This window comes from Neophocaena asiaeorientalis, unplaced genomic scaffold (genome assembly GCF_003031525.2).
Source record: "Neophocaena asiaeorientalis asiaeorientalis breed wild unplaced genomic scaffold, Neophocaena_asiaeorientalis_V1.1 scaffold14, whole genome shotgun sequence".
Classification (NCBI taxonomy): domain Eukaryota; kingdom Metazoa; phylum Chordata; class Mammalia; order Artiodactyla; family Phocoenidae; genus Neophocaena; species Neophocaena asiaeorientalis.
In genome coordinates, this window is record NW_020175192.1 from 13,313,391 (window position 1) to 13,331,713 (window position 18,323).

The 18,323-nt window shown below is 41.6% G+C and overlaps 1 long non-coding RNA gene across 1 annotated transcript in view; it reads right to left on the bottom strand.

The window, feature by feature from the left end:
• Positions 1-13,273, bottom strand: part of LOC112413233 (uncharacterized) — a 28,002-nt gene extending 14,729 nt beyond the window's left edge. The window contains exons 1-2 of the long non-coding RNA XR_003005924.1: positions 13,179-13,273; positions 2,565-2,637 (exon numbers count right to left, since the gene is read on the bottom strand). This is a non-coding gene — a long non-coding RNA (uncharacterized LOC112413233). The remainder of the gene's footprint in view (positions 1-2,564; positions 2,638-13,178) is intronic.
• Positions 13,274-18,323: the final 5,050 nt, after the last annotated feature.

Below are 18,323 nucleotides of genomic sequence, written 5' to 3' on the forward strand. Positions count from 1 at the left end.
AAAATAACCAACACATACACCATCCCCAGAATTTTTACTTACCCACTCAGAATCACTGTATTACATTTTAGTAAAAGCTTGTTTTTAACCAAAAAACAGACAGTTTCATACTCAGTTTGATTATTCCCTTTACTCAACAGCCTGCCTCTGAATGAGGCCTTTTTCAAAACAAATCCATTTTGAATAGGGAGAGTTCACCACCATAAAATAAGAGATGTCATAGACTTTGAGAACAGTTTCAGATGGATTCTTAATAGATTTTATACTGATATCTGGAAAAGGAAAATATCTGTTTGTGTGCTCAAAATCTAACTGGTTAAGAAAATTAATCTTAGTCATTATCTACTTGTTACAGTTTTTAAACATAGGGATTATGCTCATCACACAGGTCACTATAGATTAGAAACTACCCTGTGCAGAGAGCAAAGTCTGATCCCCCGTTTATTAGTCATACAGTGTGTTAATCTAGGGCCTCGAAAGACAAGTAGTGAGAGAGACATTTGTATTTGTATAACATAAATTTATAAGGAAGAGCTAAATGTTATTATAGAATCACGTGAGTGTGTGTGTGTGTGAGTGTGTCAGTGTGCGAGCGAGTGTGAGTGTGTGCGCGCGCGCGTGTTTTCGGAGGTGTGGGGGTAAGTCAGAAAAAGCGTATATTCAAACTTACTTCAAAGACATTTTTGAAAGTTGACCACTTCTATATACATGATGAAAAGAATCTGACTGATGAAAAAGAGTTTGTAAACCACCCCTGCCATTAATGTGGCTTAGCTCTTTGTTTTTACTTACTAAAACTCTGTATCCTGTCAAAACCATGTTTCAATGTTTGAAGTCTGAATAGGCTTGGATAGTGATGGGACATAACTTTTTAGTGAAAGGGAAGTCATAAATGTGATATCCACATAAGGAAGAGAAATCGACCCCTTCTGTCTTGTCCCAAGAAAACCTAATGCTGATGGTGGTGGTGGTGGTGGTCGTCTTACTGGTGGTAGGGTAGTGGTGATGATTATGCTGTTGGTTTTGCTGCTGGTGGTGGAATTATTGTTAGTGGGCGTGATCCTTCTAATTTTTATCATGCCTTTTCCCCAGCTGGTTCCACTGAAGCGAACAATGTGGTTTCCTGAAGTTTAATATTATCTCATAAGCAAAAACACAGATAATGAGTTGCTTATGTTTTGAAAGAGTAAAACAAAATAAGCAAAAGTGAGAGACCACCTATTTTATCAGAATTAATATTTTTAGTCCATAGTGAACCTGGGACCAGAGACTTAATTTCCAGACGTAGCACTTCAGCCACTCACTGTGACGTTCAGTGGTGTATTTATGCTTTGTTTTTCTCTCGTAAAGATTACAAAAATGTTCATTTTGAAGTGCCACTGTGGGTTTCTCATGAAATACATTTTTTATCAGCACCAGGATTAATAAGAATGTTCCAGAAGTTAAACAGATAAAACAGTAGACAACATGGTATTACGGAATTAAAATCTGAGGAATTCGGTTCAAATACCAGCTTTTACACTCTTAGGCTGTGTGGAGTTAGACAAGTTAATCTCTCTGAGTCTCTATAAACCATTTTTACTCATAACAGTTGTGATATCCAAGTGTGGGTTTTCCACACCAAGCAATTCTCCAAGTCTCTGGATACCAACTGTGCCCTACAATTTAACTCAGTTATGATACTAGCTTCTCAGAGTTAGCATCAGATCCCACAAGCTGAGGGTTCAGTCCCACAAAACTTCAGACACCAAGTGTAAGTTCTGGACCTCCCATACTTCTGACCCACTGGCTGTAAATCGGGGATTCCCACCATCCTCTCCTCAGGTTTGGTAATTTGCTAGATCAGCTCACAGAACTCAGGAAGAAGCTTTACTTATTATTACCAGCTTCTTGTAAAGGATACAACTTAGAACAGTCAGTGGATGAGATGCACAGGACAAGGTATGTGGGCATACCACCCTCCCGGCACCTCAGTCGGTTTACCAACCAGGAACTCTTTAAATCACCCCTAACCCCCGCCCCCAAGCAGTTTAGGGCTTGTTATGGAGGTTTCATTACATAGGCATGATTGATTAAATCACGGCCATTGGTGATTACCTCAGTCTCCAGCTCCTCCCCTCCACCGGGAACTCAGGGGGTGGGGATGAAAGTTCCGATCAATGTAGTCTTTCCAGTGACCAGCCCCCATCCTGAGGCTCTTTAGAGGACCCTAGCCACCAGTCATCTCATTAGCATAAGAATGACATTCTTATCACTCCAGAGATCCCAAAAGCTTAGAAGCCCTTGAGTCAGGAATTGAGGACTACAACAAATATGATAACAAAATATGCTCTTTATCACCCCTATTGCTCAGGAAATTACAAGGATTGTAGGATCTCTGTGCCAGGAACCGAGGACAAAGACCAAATATATATTTCTTATTATATCAGATTATCACAGCCTCAGTTTCTTCATCTGTGAAATAGGATTATAATCAATACATCACATGGTAGTTAAGAGGATTCAATCTGTCACTTGTTAGCAAAGGCTTGGGACTGAAGGAGTGTGCCTTTGATGGCAATTACCTTATTTTTTCCTGTTCAACAACGATACCCACTCCCTTTGTGCCAGTCTCTGAGCGGGGTACTCCAAGGGATGCTGGAAAAAAAAAACAAGCAGACAGGTCACAGTCTACCAGGAACCTCAGCAGAGCTGTGTGGGCCCCTTAAGGGGATAATTTTTCTCCAGAGTAGAAACTTAGTTTGCAGAGCGGCTGGGCATTTTTTGTTTAAGTGTGTCAAGTAGCAAAGTGTCTGGAATGTCAATGATTAGCTTACTTCCACTCACAGTTTAGAGACCCACTTCATGTATCTGTTTAGAGATCGAGCATGTGATACCAAAAAAGGAAACTGAACATTGTTTTCCTGTGTGCTGAATCTAGAAAGCTAGTGGGAGCTCATGTCTGCCCAGTCTTTAAAAATGAGTTGTTACTTACACATAAATAAATAAATAAATAAATAAGTAAAATAAAATAAAATGGAAAGAAACCTACACAGCTACGCTGGCAAGAAAGTGTTATTCCAATGAGACCAAATATTTTTGAAGTGCTTTGTGAATGGCACAGTACTCTACAAATGTTTGGCAAGCTTCCACCATTTTATTACCTTTGTTATGTTAGCGTGGGTTATAATCGAAGGTTTTAGGATTGTAAAGAACATAAGTCCTCCACTTGTGCTAAGGATGTTTGAGAGAGAAGAGTGAACTTGTGTGCACAAGAAAGCACATACGTCGGAGTTACGGGAAGAAGAGAAAGGGGGCAATGTGACTCCCATGTGCTGCTGTTAGCTTAAGATATTTGAAATGTTGTTCTATTTTTAAATAACTGCTTTTTCAAATTAGCCACTGAATTTGTTTCTGATGTGCAGTAGCATTCCTTTCATGGGATAAAATTCATAGAAACATGCTTATGAGCTGAAGAAAATTAAGTGGGACTTCTGTGTCCTTCACATTTCCAAACTGTGACCTTGAACTGAAATTAGGTTCCCATCTTTGCCCTCCCAAGACATTACTGCATGAGCCCCTCCTGATTTAGTTACTCAGATGTAGCCCCCACTCCCCAACACCCACATACACCCTCAACCCATGCCTCCCAGCTAATCTGAGGTTTCTCAAGGTGCCATCACATATGTTCTCAGGGGTAAGTTTTGGGGGGTTGCTTTTTTCCTGCTTCTTGGCCTGCAGCCTTCTGCTGCTGCTTCTTATATAAGAATGCAACTCTACTGGGCCATGCATCTCTGTCCTCATAGCATCCTTTTCTCCAGCCTCCAAGAGGGGGTCTGATTCTCCTTAACCCCCTGCAATACATCTGTACATAGTACATCTGAGATCAGGTTTTTCATAAAACTTTACAGAAGACTTGGTCATAAGCTCGGTGAAATTCACAACTGCTTCTAGAGTTGGATACTGTCAGGATTTCAGGCTCAGACCCAACCTCTGCACCCCGGTCTAGGTTCCATGGGCCTCCCCTGGCACCGTCCCCACCTCCACAGTTCAGAGTCCAAGCCCAACTCAGTTCCCAGAAAAAAGAGAAGAATCTTCTCAGTCTGGTCCAAACCGAGCCTCTTCTTCCTCTGGGATAAGAGATCATTATTTCTTCCCTTTGGGTGAAATCCCACCCTTGTCTTAAGCAGGTAGAGTCTGACCCTCAGAGCTCGGGCATGGCGATCATGGGAGTCCTGAGAACCCTCCCAATGTCAGGCACATTTCACCTGAAATCACCACTCGTGGGGGCCGTGACAACAGTCCAGGCTGAATGACCCAGCCCAGCCACTCCTTTTCTCAGCCCTTCCTCCAGCCTGAAGTGAACAGAAGTTCAGGTAAGCTTGTCCTTCCTGACTAAGCTGGTTCTTCCTCCCAGTCATTCAAAACCAAGTGTTTGGATGACAAAGTATGCTTAGCTTCCGTGAACAAAAATAATATTCTGGAAAGTTTGGGGGAAACCTTTTTCTATCTCTTCAGAGGTGGAGTTCTGTTATTATACCTAATCAACATTGCTAAGCGCCAAAGGACATCTCAACCTGAAGCATCTGCTTCTAGATTCCTTCTCTGGGTTCCAAGTTTCCCATTGCACAACAGGTGGCTGTTTGATCTATAACTAACATGCAGAAAAGTCCCGCCCAGCAGTCCCTCCTACCACAGGGGAGGCTCCACCCCCAGGGATGCTTGCAATCTCTCAGTGGGGCAGCACATCAAAAGATACAGTCCTGCAAGAGGTAAGAGATATGGGAACATATGTATAGCTGATTCACTTTGTTATAAAGCAGAAACTAACACACCATTGTAAAGCAATTATACTCCAATAAAGATGTTTAAAAAATAGTAGCTTAAACAAACAAACAAAAGATACAGTCCAGTGCCTTACTACATAAATGTTACGATTTTAAGTATATTTTTCTTAAACTTTTCAGCTCAATCATACAACTGCAGAGCATCACTCCTACCAAGTCCTCAATCTGTCATGGCAGCATTAGAAATAAATATTCCCCACTGGGGACAACCTTATGCCATCATGTGGTGGATGATCGTCCTGGGAGTTAGGTAAAATGAAGTTGGAAAGATTTACAAAGCATGAAAGTCCTTCAGGACGACAATTTATTTGTTAGTGTGCTAATTCCAGCCAGTCCTATCCTTCACCCCCACCCAACAATAACAGCAACACACAACCATTGCCTTTCCTTCCTTTATTGGCATAATTTTGCACATGCTGTTTGGATAATGTGGTTGGTGCAACAAATAAAGCCCCCCCAAAAACAATATAGCAGATCGCTTGTGAGTGCAGAGCAACTTAATTGTTGCTTTCAGCAAACCCAGACTGACAAAGGGGATTCTAATTTAAGTTGCGCTGATGGCATTTGTTCTAGACAAAAGCTAGTATTGACTTCAGTAGTTATTATTCTCCCCTGCGGTTTAAATTACTTTCTTCCTAGGACCAAAAGAGCAACAAGAAAAAAAATTCTAACTTTATGTAAATGCAGTTCTCCAAATAGATCGTGTTTCGCAGATTCTGGAACCGCTAAGAGAAATGTGGTTACACAAATCTAAGGAATCCTAGAATTTTAGAGATACGGCCATAAATATCACAAGGCAGTTTCCGTAGTCCGTGCTTCCTAGACTGGGGTGCCTGGGCCTTGATTATGCAGGGACACATCAGGGCTGTTCCGAGGAGACTACAAGATAAAGCCCCACCGAATGACATTGTTATAGGGCCTGACACAAGGTAGGCCATAGTTTATTGGTTTTGCTAGATGTTAGGTAATTTAAAACATTATTTTAATACTAAAGCATGAACCTCAATGTATGCAAATTCAAAAAAATCATCTGGAGATTGGGGATCCCAGAGATGGAATGCAGAATGTGAGGAAACAAGTTAACTATACTGTAAATGCGTAAAACAACCCATCAAGGGGTTTCGGGCTTGGGGGAAATTGGTGTTGACCCTAGTAACTTTGTAAGTAAGTGGAGTCTGTAAGACCAAAGGCAAAAGAAACTGAAAGCAAGCTTTGTGCTTGAGTTGATAAAGTTGTTTCTCACAGGGGTACAGATGAACAATTCAGATTTACTATACCTGCATGCTGGAAATTGACAATTAAGTAAATGAATGACCAACAGTGGAGTCAGATTTCTCATTGTTGGCATGAGAGTTTACAGATAAGCAAAGGGAGAAGGCTAGAATGATCCATATGTTAATAGATCCACATTGGAAACACTGTATGTTAAGCTGAATAGAGGTATAGATGTGTCTGTATGGCTACATATACAAACATTTGGTTACATATACAAATATTTATAGACATGCATATAAATACAAGTTAATATACACACATGAATTTCCTTTCTCTGTCAGCTGAGAGGACCTAGAAGCAACGACACCAAGAATACCTAGACCTCAAACCTTGGTTCCTTATAGCATCCTCCAGTAAAAGGAACTAGGACTCCTTGGAGACATGGTTGATTCTAGGACTGGGGCAGGAAACACCAAAGATGAGTCTGAAGTATCTTATTGTGCCAGGAGGTTTTTTAAAAAGTGATAAAAAAGAAAACCCCATAATGATAGACATATGTCAAAGGGACACAGAAGCCAACTAAAAGAGCTCCTAATGGCCAAAATTGGAACAATTTGAGCAAGAAAATAAATAAAGTAGAATTGGATTACAACCAAAAGTAAAAATAAATACCCATAATGTGTATATAAATAAATGATTGAATAAATAAATAAACGGAGAAGAGACAAATTGGCTGTGCAGAAAAATTCCAAATAATTTCTGTACTCTGCCCTCCCAGAGGCGGAAGATAACTGTCCACTTCTTAAGTGTGGGTTGTGCCTAGTGACTTCCTTCCAAAGAGGACAGTCTGGGGCTTCCCTGGTGGCGCAGTGGTTGCGAGTCCGCCTGCCGATGCAGGGGACGCGGGTTCGTGCCCCGGTCTGGGAGGATCCCACGTGCCGCGGAGCGGCTGGGCCCGTGAGCCATGGCCGCTGAGCCTGCGCGTCCGGAGCCTGTGCTCTGCAGCGGGAGAGGCCACAACGGTGAGAGGCCCACGTACCGCAAAAAAAATAAAAAAAATAAAAAAAAAAAATAAAACAAAGAGGACAGTCTGGAACCAGAAGGAAAAGAGTTAACTCTGCAGTGGAGAAAACTGACAGATACTACTACCTCAGCCAGGAGCTCAAGGTCAACATCAACACTGAGAGGTCACATTGGTAGTATGTTCTCTTGATTTGATGTATTGAGAGGTGCCCTTCATCTGCGGTCTTCCTTCCAAAAACCTGTAATCTAATCATGAGAAAAACATCCCAACTGAGGGACATTCTACAAAATACCTAACCACTAGTCCTCCAAACTGTCAAGTTCATCAAAGACAAGGCAAGTCTGAGTAACTGTTACAGCCAAGGGGAACCCAAGAAAATTTGACAGCAAAAGGAAAGGTGGTACCCAGGACAGGATCCTGGAACAGAAAAAGAATATTAGGCTAAAACTAAGGAAATCTGAGTAAACTATGGCTTTAGTTAATAGGAATGTGTCAATACTGGTTCATTAATTGTAACAAATGTAACTTACTAATGTAAGATGCTAATAATAGGGGAAACTGGGTACAGAGTATATGGGAACTCTCTGTACTCTTGTTGTGATTTTTCTATAAATGTAAAACTGTTCTAGGGGACTTCCCTGGTGGTCCAGTGGTTAAGAATCCACCTTCCAAGTTAGGGGATGTGGGTTCGATCCCTGGTCAGGGAACTGAGATCCCACATGCCACAGGGCAACTAAGCCCGTGCGCTCTGGAGCCAGCACACCACAACTAGAGAGAAGCCCACGCACTGCAACTAAGACCTGATGCAGCCAAATAAATAAATAAATATTAAAAAATAAAAATAAATAAGTAAAACTATTCTAAGATAAAAAAAAGTATATTTTAAAGAAAAGCTGGATAGATCATGGGTGAAACGCCAAGTATGATGAATCTTTAAAGAAACAGGTTGAAAGCAGGCTAAGTAAGGACTAACCTAGAATGCTGAGTGTCCTTTGATCCTTCTCTGCTTTAGGGGACTTTGGTGGTGAGATTTAGGGACTTTGGTGGTGAGATTTATGCTTTATGGAACACTATCTTAAACTTTGGACTTTACCTAAGATAACTCCAAGGAAACTTCAAGGATTTACAATCTTCTGGTTGTTTAAGAAGTGGAACAAAGAAGAAGACTGGGAGTTCTCCAATGATTAACCAACATATTTACATTATCCAGGTTTTAAAAAAATAACTTTACAAAGAATTAAATCAACCACTTAACAGTAAGACTTACTAAAATATTTTGGTTCAATACATAAAGACAATAAGTAAAGCTGCTTTCTTTTAGCAATTCCTTTTTATTCCTTTGGAAGTTTATATTGTGATTTTAAATTCCTTTGGAAGTTTATAGTGACTGTACATATTTATGCAAATAATCCCCCTGACTTCATTTCAGCAATTTCCCTCTTTTTGCCTTTTACACTTTCCAAAGCTAATATCCCAGGTAATTCTTAAGGTTGAAAAATCTCATCTGTTTAGCTTATACTTAAGACTTGAGGGCTTCCCTGGTGGCGCAGTGGTTGAGAGTCCGCCTGCCGATGCAGGGGACCCGGGTTCGTGCCCCAGTGCGGGAAGATCCCACATGCCGCAGTGAGCGGCTGGGCCCGTGAGCCATGGCCGCTGGCGTCCGGAGCCTGTGCTCCACAGCGGGAGGGACCACAGCAGTGAGAGCCCCGCGTACCGCAAAAAAAAAGACTTGAAAGCCTTTAGAATGTATTGCACTTATTTTTCATATGTCAGGCCCAGAGTACCCGTTCAATTATAACTTGTATTTTTTTTTTTTTTCGGTACGCGGGCCTCTCACTGTTTTGGCCCCTCCCAGAAGTCCTATAACTTGTATTTGAATCTTAAATAAATCATACTTCGTTATTAATCAAATGACTCATCAAACTAAGTACATGTTCTACTTTGTTGAGTATCTTTGTAAACATTATATGTAAACTTTTGCCTCTTCCTCCGTTCCTTCCTCTCTCCCTCATTTCCTCTCTTCCTTCCTCTCTTCCTTCCTATCTTCCTTCCTTCCTTCCAAAATGCTCATTGAGCATCTACTCTGCCCAGGATTTAGGAAAACAGTATAAAGAACACATGCTTGGTATCAAGGAGCTCACAGTCTAGAAGAAACAGATGAATGGAATGGGCAGATCGTGAAACCTCATGATATGAATATCAGACTAGGGATGTGCAAAAGACACTTGTGATGGGAACACAGAACATCTGTTACTCAGATGGGGGAAGGAGAAGTCCTCTCTGTGCAATCCCCTCTGTCACCCAGCACTGGGCTATCACCTTCAGGAGACTGCATCCTCTGTCCTAGGTACTTCTGAAACCTGATCATTTCAATCAATTGACAAATGCATCAGATATAATCGAATCAACCAAGCCTTTCTTATCATATCCAACTTCCCTTTATAGTATTCCCCAGAAGTAAAAAACAAGGTATTTGTGATTAAATCCTAGAAGGAGCAGTGAAATTCTTTCTGTCCCCTGGCCCTCTCCACATTAAATACATAAAATAGAAGGGAATTTAAAAAGTGATCAAATTTAACAGCTTCATGTATTATTTAAATATCTGCATGGAAAGCCAGATTTCTTTAAGGGTTTAGAAAGTTTGTGAAATAATGTTTAAAATATTTCTTTAAAACTTTCTTCTCTGATAACATTGTGTCCTTTTTAAGTTGTGAGTGATCAGGGATGCCTGCTTTTTACATCAAACCAAAGTGATAAATAGCTATCAAGCCATAATCTGATAGTGCTGGTCTCAACGACTATCTTGGAAAAAGAATGGCCCCATTGTAATGCTGAACAGGGCAAAGTGGAAGCCTGTCAGAAGGGTCTTAGTGTCATGCTTTTGCTCCAGAATTGTGCTGAATATCAAGGATTGTGTCATATTACTGTGCAAGGCAGTGCTCACATCCCTACATAAAACCGTATTATGTAGGCGAGATGAGGACCACCAGCAAATATCAACACTGACATACCAGTTCCATCTTCCAACCATCAAAGTTAGCAGTAGACTTTCTAAAATTTTATTCAGGGAGTGCTTTATTAAAATTCTTACTTACTATTTAATTCAAGAAAGAGATATGTCTAAGTTTGTGAACAGTAGAGGAAAAAATTCAGGAAAGAATTAAACATGTAAATTATACATGTAAATTACATGTACGTGTAAACTACACATGCCCCACTGTGTTTTATCACACGTTTAAATCAGATCCTGCAGACACTTGGCTAACAATGAATCTTAATGGAAGATGTTTATGAAACCACCAGACTGATATCTGAGCCCACGACTTCTGACAAGAAAGAAACTGTTACCTTCACAATGCACTTAGCGTATTACCTGGCTTGAATAAACTGTGGGTGTGAGTCTGCATGCAGTTTTGGTTTGTCAACAATAGTTTCACTAACTAAGGAAAGTCCTGAAGGCAGTTCTTTGGTTAAACAGCACCAATGGCAGATCAAGCCTCTCATCTAATCCAGATAAAGAGTGTTCTGTGGAAGAGCTACACCCCGCCCCACCCAGGGCGAGCCTGCCACGCAAGGCGCCCCGTGAAGGAATGAACTGACGGTGGTGCTTCCTACCGCGAGACGCTGTTACAGAGGAAGAAACAGAAGTTAGAGTTTCACAGAGACCAGAGGTCAGAAGGCACTTCCTCAATTACGGGGTTGACTTGATTCATCTTCCCCTGGAAACATCCAGGGTAGCAGTGGGCAGTAGGGGGAGGCAGGAACTTAAACAGGGGGAAGCGATGCAGAACCGATGACCAGTGAGTAACTGTTAGGGACTTCTGACCATTTGCACCCTTTGACTCAAACTCGTCCCTTCTGCTCCTCTTTACTTTCTTGGCAATAGTCATTACTCACCCTTTAAGATTCTAATCAGATAACGCATCTGCCAGGAAGTATCCCTTGTGTCAGGATAAATAGTCTTCCCCATCTGCATCACCCAGTTCCCATCACAGCGTGTGCAGGTACCCCCCTTGGGTGGATGAGCACCCCCTGAATCTTCCTTATGATGTCATTCCCCGCAGTGAGTCATTCTCCCAGTCACTGCTTGGACATTTGCCCAGCAAACAAACTTAAAGACAAGTGAGAATGGTGATAAAGGGGTGATGGGAAATTGTTGCTGAGTAGGACTTGCAAGGCTGAATGCAACCTATTCTGAAATCACCACTGTGGTCACCAATGTAGTCAGTCTAGGACTATAAGAGTCACAGAATGAAGACAGGGCTGTCTCTGTCTCTTGGAAGCAATAGAAAAATTATAACAAAATAAATCTCAGCGGGAAGAAGAGTGGTGTGCCTGAAATGCGTACATGTGAGTGTGTATTTGTGACATATGTGTGGATGCATATCTATGCCTACAGCATATACATTGTTTAGTAAACATCAGCCACCCTAGACATGTTTCCTTTTGCTCTTAAGAGAAATGCTCTTGGCATGCCTCGACTGGCACTAATTCAAATGAGATAATCCCAACAAAATCCCCTACCTTGTCACTCCCAAACCCAGAAAATGTTCCAAGTTTTAAAGTAATTATTTCTGTCCTTTTCTCAAAGGTGGTTAGGCCAAATTACTAATTCCCAAACTAATCAAAAACAAGATCTTTGAGAAGCCTGTTACACATGATACTGGCAATTTTAATAGATTCAGAAGGAGCCTACTCAAGAAAACATAAGGATGACTAATTTCTGCTCAAACACGATAACCTGCGTCACAGAGACTTAGCAAGATTGTCTGATGCCTCTAAAAAGTTTTAAAGTTTAATACAAAGAGACCAACTTCAAGATAGATTTGCAAGAATGTGGTTTCTGATTAAAAAGAACATTATCTAGTCAAATTACTTGTGAAGTATTACTGTCAGATTTTCCCATATCATAGTTCAGAGGTCAGCAAACTTTTTCAAGCATGGGCCAGACAGTGAATATTTTCAGCTTTGCAGGTCTTACTCAATTCTGCCATCGTAGTGTGGAATCAGACCTAGAAAACAGGTGCCACGAAGACTCAGATATTAATTACAACGGCAACTGCAGCTGGGTGTCCAGGGCCCTTACTCCTTCACATTTTCATAAGGTAGGTAGAATTGCTCCCCAGATAAGGAGACTGAGCAAACAGCTGATGATTGGCAGAACCTTAATTTGAAGGCGGTTCATTGGCTCCAGGGCCTTTACCATTAACCACTGGACTCTCCTGTCTCCACTCAGATGGCTGTTCTCCTTCTGCCACTGACTCGCTGTGTACATTAGTCAAGGTTCTCTGGAGAAACAGAACCAAGAGGATATGTGTGTGTATCTATTTATATCTATATCTATCTACAACTATTTAAAAATTTTAAGAAATTGGTTCATGTAATTGCGGACACTTGATAAGTCCAAAATCTGCAGGACAGGCTGGCAGGCTGGAGACCCAACGAAGAATTGCAATTCAAGTCCCAAGGCAGTGGGCTGGCAGAATTCCCTCTCGTTCCAGAGCTCAAGTTTTTGTTCTATGCAGGCCTTCAACTGACTAGATGAGGCCCACTCCCATTACGGAAATAATCTGCTTTACTCAAATTCACCAATTTAAATGTTCATCTCCACCAAAAAACACTTTCGCAGAAACATCCAGAATAAGGTTGGACCATATATCTGGGCACCCCGTGGCCCAGCCAGTCGACACATAAAATTCACCTCTGCACTGTGTTTCTCTACAAAAACCCATTCCAGTTCCTGCCTGGTTTCCCCCGTCCTGACAGTCAAGTAGTGTCAAGTGAGTTGATTCTGAAAACAACTTTTGAGATTCTAACATCCAAGGTGCTATATAATTACCCAGGGTTTCTATTTCCTTCTTCTCCACTCCTTACCCCCTTTTCCTTGCTTCATCTTCTCCTCCCCCCAACCTTTCTCTGGGAAAAGAAAGATGTTAGAGAGCGAGAGTGAGAGAGAGAGAGAGAGAGAGAGAGAGAGAGCGCGAAGTTTCAACAGCCATAGCTTTGCAATGCGATACTGCAGCATGCTGCAGCACTGTGATGCCAAAGGCAGACGAATCTAAAAGTCAAATTCCAGTTTCAGTGAATACACTAAGTAATAAATCAGAACTCACCTATCTGAGAACTTTGATGTCTTTATAAGCCCTTTTCTTCTTACTTCTCAGATAGGTAATTTTCAAAACGGAACAGTTTGAAGAACTGAAGTTCGGCTCCCAATTTCCCACGAGTAAAGTTGAAAACCCATTCACAGGTGATTATTTATATCACAGCCTTATTGCAAAGGGTGACTACTGGATCTCAGGCAGCTACAACCACTGCCTTCTGAGTCTCCTCCTCGAGCAGAATATTTGCCTGTTCGGATACGGAGAAGAAGTGGCGTTCTATTCTCCACGAGGAAAGTCGCAGGCCTGGAATGACAAGTACAGGAAGAAGGCTACCTATTGGAGCATCTATGCTGATTTCCCATGACCAGGCTGCCCTAGTTGTCATCATATTTCAGAACGAATACTTCAGTTGAAAAGGCGAAAGATAATTCCTTAATATCAAATCAAACTAAAAGTGCTAATCGCTAATTGCTACATGAGTAAGTTATGGGAAGTTGCTAAAAACCAAGGTTGACAACTTTCAAAAAAAAAAAAAAAACCCTTTCAAAATGAATTTTTATTCAAAATCACCAAAACCCAGAAAGAAATTAAATGTCCGTCAATTGACGAGTGGGTAAACAAATGTGGTATATTCATATAATGGAATACTATTCAGCATTTAAAAAAACATACTACTACATGGAACAACATGGATGAATATCAAAAGCATTATGCTAAGTGAAAGAAGGCAGACTCAAAATGCGACATACTATATGATTCTACCAGTATGATTTTCTGGAAAAGGCAACACTATAAGGACAGAAATTAGGTCAGCGATTGCCAGGGGCCAGAAATGGCCGGATGGCGTTGACCACAAAGGGGCAAGAGGGAACTTTGAGGGGGTGACAGAACTACTATATCTTGAAATGTTAAGAAAATCCCTCATAAGGAAGAGAAAATACATTTACAATACTGTACTGTATTTACCGATATTTCTAGGCTACACGGTTCATCTCCAAGTTTTTTCAAGTTGTTGCAAATCTCCAAAAATTTTTCCAATATATTTATAGAAAAAAGTTCACATATAAGTAGACCAGTGTTGTTCCAACTTGTATCATTCAAGGGTCAACCGTATACTCCTCACAATGGCTAAAACTTACCATGTCCACACTGTGTTAGGTGCTTTCCATATATTATTTCATTTACTATTAAAAACAGTCCTATGAGGAAGATACTGTTAGCACTCCCATTTTTCAGATAAGGATAGAGACCTACACAAGTTATTGAACTTGCTGAAGGGCACTCAGCGACTTAAGAGGGAAGAGCTGATATTCAGACCCATGCTAGAGCATTGCCAGAGCTGGAGTTCCCACCCACTAAGCAAATACTCCTCCATCCTTGTAAAGCCAAGTCATGTCTTTCAGAAGTAACAGGCTTCTCTAAACATTGCCTTCCATCTTTCAAAAATATGCAGGATATATGATTAGAGCCATGGGATTCTGTGAAAGGACTGTGGCATCACACAGGCCCAGATTCAAAGACTAGCTCAGCAGCATTACGGTCATGTGAACCTGAGTAAGTTGCTTGCAGTCCCCAACTCCATCAACTGTAAAATTGGAATAAAAGTGCTTACCTTGTAGAATTATTTTAGAGATTGAATGTGATATATGTATGAAAGCAACTCAGTAAAAGGTACTTTTTCTCCAAAGAATAATTCCCCCAAAGCCTAATTATTTGGTACTCCTAGTCATTGTAAATTGACATGAAAAAGCAACCAAACATTATTTTTCAAAGTTTTAGAGGTTTTAGAATGCCTGACATCCTGGTATACTTATAGTCGAAATTCAATCCAAGATTGGTTGAATTCGCAGACGTGGAGCCCGCAGATACAGAGAGCTGATGGTACTACCAGGTTTTATATAAGAGACTTGAGCATCTGTGGATTTTGGTATCTGTGGGGGTCCTGGAACCAACCCCCCATGAATAGTAAGGGGTGACTGTATTGAGTTGTGTACTGGTTGTGAAGGAGGGAACAAAATTAGTATTGCCTTGTGAGTGACCACTGCTGTTTTCAAGATAGACCTACTAGAACAAAACCATCAAGATTAATATTGGACAAACCTTCCCCCTGCCCATTCCCCCCTCCCAATCCTGTCCCCGCATAAAATCTTTTCATCCATACGAAATCTGGAGTCTTACTTGTTTCAGGTGCTACATCTCTTGAAAGACATAAATGAATTGGAAACCATCACAGATTCAAAGAAGGCTGGAGTTAGAGCTGATTTGCGTCTCTTTAGTTTCGTGTAACGCAGGCATCTCTTCCATAGTATCTTGATTAACCACTGAACACAAGTCCTTACATCTGACTAGTGTTAGAAGAGTGCTCACCAGTTACAATGCAATCCCTTCCATTTTTAAACTTATGGAGCTTCCCTATAATTTAACCTCACTAGTCCTAGCTTTCATATGAACAAAGTCCCACTTCCACATTACCTCCCAACCCGTAGAGATAAAAAGAGAATCCTGTTGCTCGCTCTCATCCTCTTTTCTGGGTGATACAGCTTCCAGCCTTTTAAACTGTTCCTTATCAACAGTGTCCAGACTCTTGGCTCTGCTAGAACGTCAGCTCTGCCCAGGATGCCATCACCCAAAGCTGCAATGAGTCTAAGATAGTACTGACTTTTCTTGGTAACACATCACCTTGTTGTTGGCTTAACCCTGAGCTTATGGTGATAGAAACTGCATAAGGAAAAGATGAGGTCCCTGGCTCAGAAAAGCGGTGATGACAACCAAGTACGTGTGGTGGGTTTGACCAGGGCAGCAAATGCTGACCTTATTAGTACCCTGAAGGTCAATCATGCTGCCTGTGGCAGGACAAGCCTGTGAGGTTGTACAGTAGATAAAATCCAGAAGGCCAGTGAGTTAATTCAGAACAAGCAATGACTGCTTCAGGAGCCAGATATGCTCAGATTCAGCACAATTTATTTCCCTTCTTTTACCCAAAGATACCATAAAATTTTCAGTCAAAAACCTCCACGAAGTCTGTAGATGCTCTAAAGACTGCAGAGTCTTCATCTATCAGCATGATAACCCACTGAATCCCCTTCCTGCTGCTTCATATTGAGATAACCAGCTTCCACGGTCATAATAGGTGTGTCCTTGTGTGTACAGATGCAATAAAAGTGATCCAGGTGGGGAATAAACTTAGCAAGAGGACAGACTAAATATTTTCTTGACAAAGATTGACAGGGAAAAACCATTAAAGACTCTAAAATGCAGTGTATGGCTCTTGCTAGATGCAAAGCCCCCTCCTACAGAACAAGTCTAAACTGGGATATCTGGCCTTTGGTCTCTCACTGTCAAGGCAAGAGCAAGAGAGAAAACTCTAAAATGGTTAAGAACAATGAAAGGAGGCTTGGAGGTGGCATGAAGGGGACCAATAGAAATGGTAGAGTAGTTTGGAGTTTGGAGTGGATTGGATTAAGAGGGAAAGGACATGGTGGGGGGAGTGGGGGAAATGACCTAAAGATGAACTTTGGAGAATGAGCAGAATTTAGATTGGGGGAGGGTGGAATGAAAGATCTCTATGGGTAGAACAATTAGAACTGATTAGAATAGAAAATATGGAAGGAAAAACTCATTGGTAGGGTAAACGCATTCCATCAATGATGACAGATTTAAGGGGACATGTCTAGGACGAACTTGTGTACTGAAACTTAGGGCAAGACCAAGAGAGATTTTTAAAAAAAGCTTGCAGGGACTTCCCTGCTGGAGCAGTGGTTAAGAATCCGCCTGCCAGGGGCTTCCCTGGTGGCGCAGTGGTTAAGAATCCACCTGCCAATGCAGGGGACACGGGTTAGAGCCCTGGCCCAGGAAGATCCCACATGCCGCAGAGTAACTAAGCCCGTGCACCACAACTACTGAGCCTGTGCTCTAGACTCCGAGTGCCACAACTACTGGGCCCACGTGCTGCAACTACTGAAGCCTGTGCGCCTAAAGCCTGTGCTCTGCCACAAGAGAAGCCACCGCGATGAGAAGCCCGCGCACCGCAATGAAGGGTAGCCCCTGCCCACCACAACTAGAGAAAGCCCGCGCGCAGCAATGAAGACCCAATGCAGCCAAAAATAAAATAATTTTTTTTTTTTTGCAGTACGCGGGCCTCTCACCATTGTGGCCTCTACCGCTGTGGACCAGAGGCTCCGGATGCGCAGGCTCAGCGGCCATAGCCCACGGGCCCAGCCGCTCCGCGGCATGTGGGATCCTCCCACACCGGGGCACGAACCTGTGTCCCCTGCATCAGCAGGCGGACTCCCAACGACTGCGACACCAGGGAAGCCCTAAAATAATTTTTTTTTAATTTTTTAAATAAATTAATTAATTAAAAAAAAAGAAATCTTGCAGAAGTAGTGAAAGAATATGAACAGCTTCCCTGAAGCCCAAAGGGGACGTAGGATCACCTTTTGGAGATAGAAAATGAGAGCATTTGGAGAAAGTAAAATAAAGTATTACTTTGCAAAGTAGTTGGAAACCTTATTGAACCTGATAACCTTGAAAGATACAGACTAAATGTATATACATTCAAAAGTGTGAATACAAACTCACAGTTTATACACACATCATAGGTCATTAAGAGGAACTAGGGATGTGTCTGTATCCTGAACAGAGGGTTAGCATCACAAAGGGCAATAATGTCTTTTCTTAAAACACAATATCTTGGGACATCCCTGGTGGTCCAGTGGTTAAGACTCTGTGCTTCCAATGCAGTGGGTGTGGGTTCAATCCCTGGTTGGGGAACTAAGATCCCACATGCTGCGTGGCCAAAAAAAAAAAAAACATCTTTTCTAAAGTAACATAGGTTACTCTCCAATGACATGACGCAGTGTAGCCAGTCTTGAGTTAAATCTTAGACTGGGGATTCCGTGACACACAGATGACCTTTCTGAACAGAACCGTCTTCTGATGGCCTAGACCCCAAAAGACAGTCCCTTGCTCCTTAAAAGATGTCCAGTTTCCTTTGAAGTAGTTTGTGTGTCAGGAAGAACTGACCTTATTTTCTCTCTAGACTCTCTTGTACTTTCTGGTCTGTACATTTCTAGATATTCCTCCAGCCCTTGGAAATACTTAAATAATGGAATTTGGGATAAGCGTTGAGAAGATCCTTCTGTTTTACAGTAA